This window comes from Xenopus laevis, chromosome 6L (assembly GCF_017654675.1).
Source record: "Xenopus laevis strain J_2021 chromosome 6L, Xenopus_laevis_v10.1, whole genome shotgun sequence".
NCBI lineage: Eukaryota > Metazoa > Chordata > Amphibia > Anura > Pipidae > Xenopus > Xenopus laevis.
The window spans coordinates 144,652,470-144,658,655 of record NC_054381.1 but is presented as its reverse complement, the minus strand read 5'-3'; positions in this window follow the sequence as shown (position 1 = coordinate 144,658,655).

Below are 6,186 nucleotides of genomic sequence, written 5' to 3'. Positions count from 1 at the left end.
CTTAGGCTTTTTTACTAGGGATGCACCGAATCCACTATTTTGGATTCTGCTGAACCTACGAATCCTTCACGAAAGATTTGGTCGAATCTGAATCCTAATTTGCATATGCAAATTAGGGGTGGGAAGGGGAAACATTTTTTACTTCCTTGTTTTTTGACAAAAAGTCATGGGATTTCCCTCCCTGTCCTTCATTTGCATATGCAAATTAGGATTAGTTTCGGACAGGCAGAAGGATTCGGGCGAATCTGAATCCTGCTGAAAAAGGCCGAATCCCGAACTGAATCCTGGATTCGGTGCATCCCTATTTTTTACAGTGGTGCCAATGACATCACAAAGGTGATATTGGTTTAGATATACAATGCTCCTGATCCTAATCCAAGACTTGTCCTAGACCTTAGGCTTCATCTCTTACATACCAAGAGCATCTTACCACTCCCCACCTGACTATATCCCAACTAGAATTGTCTGCTGGCACAGACCCATTCCTGAAAGAAAACCAAAGTCCGCCCAAGTATTTTCTTATACCCAATACAATTCTGAGATTATATCGGTCCTTTAAATATTATAAGAGCAACATTTATTGGGCTTTCAGCTTGGGGAGCACTGACGGCTTTGGCTAATACAATGATTGTGCAGTTCACAGGTCACAGAAGAGCAGATACAGAAGATATAATCCGGGCGAATCCGAATCCTGCTGAAAAAGGCCGAATCCCGAACTGAATCCTGGATTCGGTGCATCCCTATTTTGTACAGTGGTGCCAATGACATCACAAAGGTGATATTGGTTTAGATATACAATGCTCCTGGTCCTAATCCAAGACTTGTCTTAGACTTTAGGCTTCATCTCTTACATACCAAGAGCAGCTTACCACCCCCACCTGACTATAACCCAACTAGAATTGTCTGCTGGCACAGACCCATTCCTGACAGAAAACCAAAGTCCGCCCAAGTATTTTCTTATACCAAATACAATTCTGAGATTATATCGGTCCTTTAAATATTATAAGAGCAACATTTCTTGGGCTTTCAGCTTGGGGAGCACTGACGGCTTTGGCTAATACAATGATTGTGCAGTTCACAGGTCACAGAAGAGCAGATACAGAAGATATAATCCAGGGTAACCTCAGATGGTTCTTAATATACGCTTACACTTAGGGGGCTTGAGCCAAAATTGTAAAGATTTAATGTACATAAATGTAGTAATGATGGAAGGCACAGAAAAATGGAAACTGTGTCCGGTGGAGCATGGAGCATTGAAGCAGGAGAGATGGGAAAAAAAAAGAAGCAGCATTATCTCCAAGTACTCAGTATAAAATATCCTTATTATTTCTTTCCATGTAAAAGGGATCACTGGATATGTAGTATGCCAGATTGCATTCACATTATAACCATGGATTTATCTGCAAAAACTGTGCCAAGGGCAAGTGGCAATTCTAAGGGGTATAGGAATTTGAAGCGTCAACAAACTTGCAGGTATTTTAAGCAATCGCTCTGTAGAATTCCATGCCAGGAAAGTTTTCAAGCTTACTGATTCCTTTTTGGGGTCACATCATTTGGGCTAATTTGGCGGATGCTTGCTTGTTGAATTGGCCAAATCCGAAACCTAAATAATGTGACTTTGGACTATGTGACAACTGAGTGCAGCAGTTTTTTTTGTATATCATAATTTTTCAGGGGGTGCCAAGTAAGGGCTGTGGCTATTGTGGTCAGCCTACAGGAGACTCTGTTATATATGGGTTTCTGTGTTATGTGGGCCCTTTATCAAATTTTGGTTTGGAAGCCGGAGTTCCCCTTGAAGTGTAAGGGTCATGGTGGTCATGGTAACAACAAATGCATAAAGGTAATAGCTTGAAGAGATATGAGAAGGAGGAGTAACTGCTTTATTCGTATATTATATTTTTGGAAACCAAAAAGGCTGCTTCTCCAAAGCTGTGTAATATGCGTTTTACTGAAACAATTTATCAAATTGCTGTATTTTCTGTTTTGCTTGGAGATTAAACCTGAAATATCTGCGGGACATACTGAGAAGAGTAGAAAGTAGAAAGCCTTTCTTCAACGCTCCCGCTGAAGCCTCCTTGGCAATCAATAGAAAATGCAAAGCTTCTCCTTCGTTGACCTACTAATCAATTCACTACTGGAAAAGAGATAATTGTGCGTCTCTCCTCTCATTCCCTGTTCACTTCTCTGTCTTGTCTGCCGAGCAATAAAAGGTTTGTGAATTCTAAAAGAGACTTAAAGGGCATGTAAAGTCTAAAATAGAATAAGGCTAGAAATGCTATATTTTGTATACTAAATATAAACATGAACTTACTGCACCACAAGCCTAATCAAACAAATGATTTATGCTTTCAAAATTGGCTACAGGGGGTCACCATCTTGTAACTTTGTTAAACATCTTTGCAAGACTAAGACTGTGCACATGCTCAGTGGGGTCTGGGCTGCTTAGGGATCGTCATAAACAAAGCTGCTTGAGTTCTGCATGGCTGGTAAGTAAGGCGGGGGCTCCCCCTGCTGTTCATAAGTATGATTGTTTCCCTGCTCAGCAGTTAGGGACCATCTGACAATTCCTATCCACAGCAGTAAATGAAGGGAGAATTTCACTGCATACAGTCAGGTTTCTTATATAAACAGTACACATTTTTTAACTAAAGTAGATTGGAGATAGGTTTCTTTTTCATTAAAAAAAATGGGATTTCATTTTTTTGCCTTTACATGCCCTTTAACAGGAGCTGCTGAGGTTGGAAGGTGGGATTGAGAGGTGATCAGAGCTTTGCAGCCTCCCCACACACACACATTGAGGCAGAGGGGGATTCATTTTATTTGGGGAGGCTAAATATTAATTACATTTCTATGTGGTCCTTCATGGTTTCACAGAGCCAATTCCATGTATTATTCCCCAGAACACAGGGCAGGATCAAGGCTGGGTCAGCAGGACTGGAAGACAGTAGTAATGGGCGAATTTCTCCCGTTTCGCTTCGTCTGAAAAATTAGCGAAATTCTCAAAACGGCGGAAAATTCTCGAAAAAAAACTTGAAACTCAGAAATTGGCGCCCACATCCAATTTTGGACACGCATCCAAAAATTCAATGGGCTTCCAACTAGCGTTGACTCGCGGCGATTTTGACGCAAGGGTCTTTTCGAACGCACTTCCAAAATTTTTTAAGCCATCGAATTTTCGCAGGAGATTCTCGAATTTATTCTCTGCAAATTCCCACCAGGTGGATTTATTCGCCCATCACTAGTAGGCAGAGGTTAGGGTGCAACAGTTGGGGGGCCCTTTTTTGGGCCCTTGCCCCCCCATCAATTGATATTTAACAGATTGGAGTTTAACAACATTTCCACTACCACCTCTATGCTGACGATACTCAAATCTATCTCTCATCTCCTGATCTCAACCCAGAACTCCTAACTCGCGTCTCCTCCTGCCTGTCCGCTATCTCTACCTGGATGTCGCAACGCTACCTTAAATTAAACCTCTCTAAAACTGAAATGGTTCTCTTTCCTCCAAGAAACACCAGTAGCATCCCCGAAGTATCCATCATAGTTAACAATTCCACTATCACCCCCTCTCCCCAGGCCCGGTGCCTTGGGGTTATCCTAGATTCTGCCCTGTCATTCACTCCTCATATCCAGTCACTTATTAAATCATGTCACTTCCACCTAAGGAACATATCCAAAATATGATCATTTATCACCCAAGATGCTGACAAAATTCTTATTCACTCTCTCATCATATCACGTCTAGACTACTGTAACTCTCTTTTAATTGGCCTCCCCCTCCAGAGACTGTCACCTCTCCAGTCCATAATGAACACTGCTGCGAGGCTCATACACCTCAGCAACCGCTCATCCTCTGCCTCGCCATTCTGTCAATCCCTGCACTGGCTTCCGTTACCTTTCAGAATCAAATTCAAATTAATGACACTGACTTTCAAAGCACTTCATAACTCTGCTCCACCCTACATCTCTGAACTCATCTCTATATACTCACCCACTCGCTTACTTCGCTCCTCTACTGACCTGCTACTCAACTCTTCTCTCATTACCTCCTCACATGCTCGCATTCAAGACTTTGGAAGGGCTGCACCCCTCCTCTGGAACGCTCTCCCACGATCTGTCCGACTTTCTCCCAAACTTTCTGCTTTCAAAAAATCTCTGAAAACGCACTTCTTTCGAGAAGCCTACCCTCACTCTGCTTAACTACCAAACGCAACACCACATACAACACCACATTTCTCACCCACTTAATTCGATCTTGCCCACTCCCACACCTTGTGTATTACTCCCTTCCCTTTAGACTGTATGCCTATGTATAGGGCCTTCCTCACCTCTTTGTACCTGTATTGATTGTGATGATTGTTACTCCATATATTCTATGTATGTAATTCATGTGATGTAGTTGTATAATCACAGTTACTTTACAGTGCTACGCAATATGTTGGCGCTATATAAATACATGTTAATAATAATAAAAAATAATAATAACCCTATCACTGCCACACACTCAGCACCTATAAGACCCTTAACTGCCTGTAAAACATGTTCATCAGAAGGATTTCACGGTGATATACAACAATTCATGGCTTTTCCAGCATTCAGTTTTTTTTCCTGGACTTTGCCTCCTTTTAGTAAATGTACATTTTACTGAATATCACAGAACATGAAAATGCTCAGCTCATTGGCATGCAGCGCTGAATCTGTCCTCTATAAAAAGCAAACTTCACAGTCTCACCAACATTATCATATTGTACTTAACTTGTGTGAAACCTAACAGCTCCCAAAATACAATGTTATCAGCCTTAAAGAGACACTGGATCCTAAATAGTTCACACTAAAGTGTGCTTAAAGGAGTAGTTCACCTTTAAGTTCATTTTAAGTATGTTATAGAATGGAAAATTCTAAGCAACTTTTCGATTGGTCTTAATTTTTTCTTTTATTTTTATAGTTTTTTTTTAATTATGTGGCTTTTTCTTCTGACGCTTTCCAGCTTTCAAATGGGGGGTCACTGACCCTGTCTAAAAAACAAACGCTCTGTAAGGCTACAAATGTATTGTTATTGCTACTTTGTATTACTCATTTTTCTATCCAGGCCTCTCCTATTCATATCCCAGTCTCTTATTTAAATCAGTGCGTGGTAGCTAGGGTTAATTGGATCTTAGCAACCGGATTGCTGGACTTGCAAATTGGAGAGCTGCTGAATAAAAAGCTAAATAACTCAAAAACCACAAATAATAAAGAATTAAAACCGATTGCAAATTGTTGCAGAATATCCGTCTCTACATCATCCTAAAAGTTAATTTAAAGGTGAACGACCCCTTTAATGCAGAAATGCAATTCTGCTGCCAAAGATTTCTGGTTTCTCGCTTTACAGAAAAAACAGAGAAAACAAATGGAGATTCAGAGACCTTACAATGAAGAATTCTATTTCTAGCTCTGTGCAGTTGCCCGTGCTTCCCTTCCGTCAGAACATTTATTATCTCACACATCCCTATAGGATATTATAATAATAGAAGCAGTGTATGCCCAGGTCTAATGACTCATAACAACCAACCAGAGGTTCATTTTCAAACAGGCGATGGGTAAATACAACCTACCAGTTACTAGACCAGTAGCAATCTTTTACAATTCCTTATTACAGGTATGGGATCCGTTATCTGGAAAATTTAATTATGGGAAGGTTGTCTCCCATAGACTCCATTTCATCCAAATAAGTCAAATTTATAGAAATGATTTAATTTTTCTCTGTAATAATAAAACAGTACCTTGTACTTGATCCCAATTGAAGGTGGCTGTACACGATAAGATCCACTCGTTTGGTGATATTGGGTTCATCTGATCGTTCGGCCCTAGGGCCAAACAATCGTAATAATGAAGGAAATGGGTGGTCCTCGGTCGCCAAGAAAATCAAACCTGCTCGATCAATATCTGGCTGATATTTGGCCTGATATCAATCACCCCATACACAGGCAGATAAAATGCCAAAGTGGTCTAAAGCAGGAGTCCCCAACCATTGGGCCGCGGCCCAGAACCTGGCACGGACAGTCCTAAACTGGGCCACCAAACAATGAACGCAGTGCGCCCATGATACCCATGCACCCAAATTCGATGCCTGCGCCAAATTGAACACCATCACACCATAATTGGATGCAGACCCCTCCCGACCTCTCTCCCTGAACCCTCCCAACC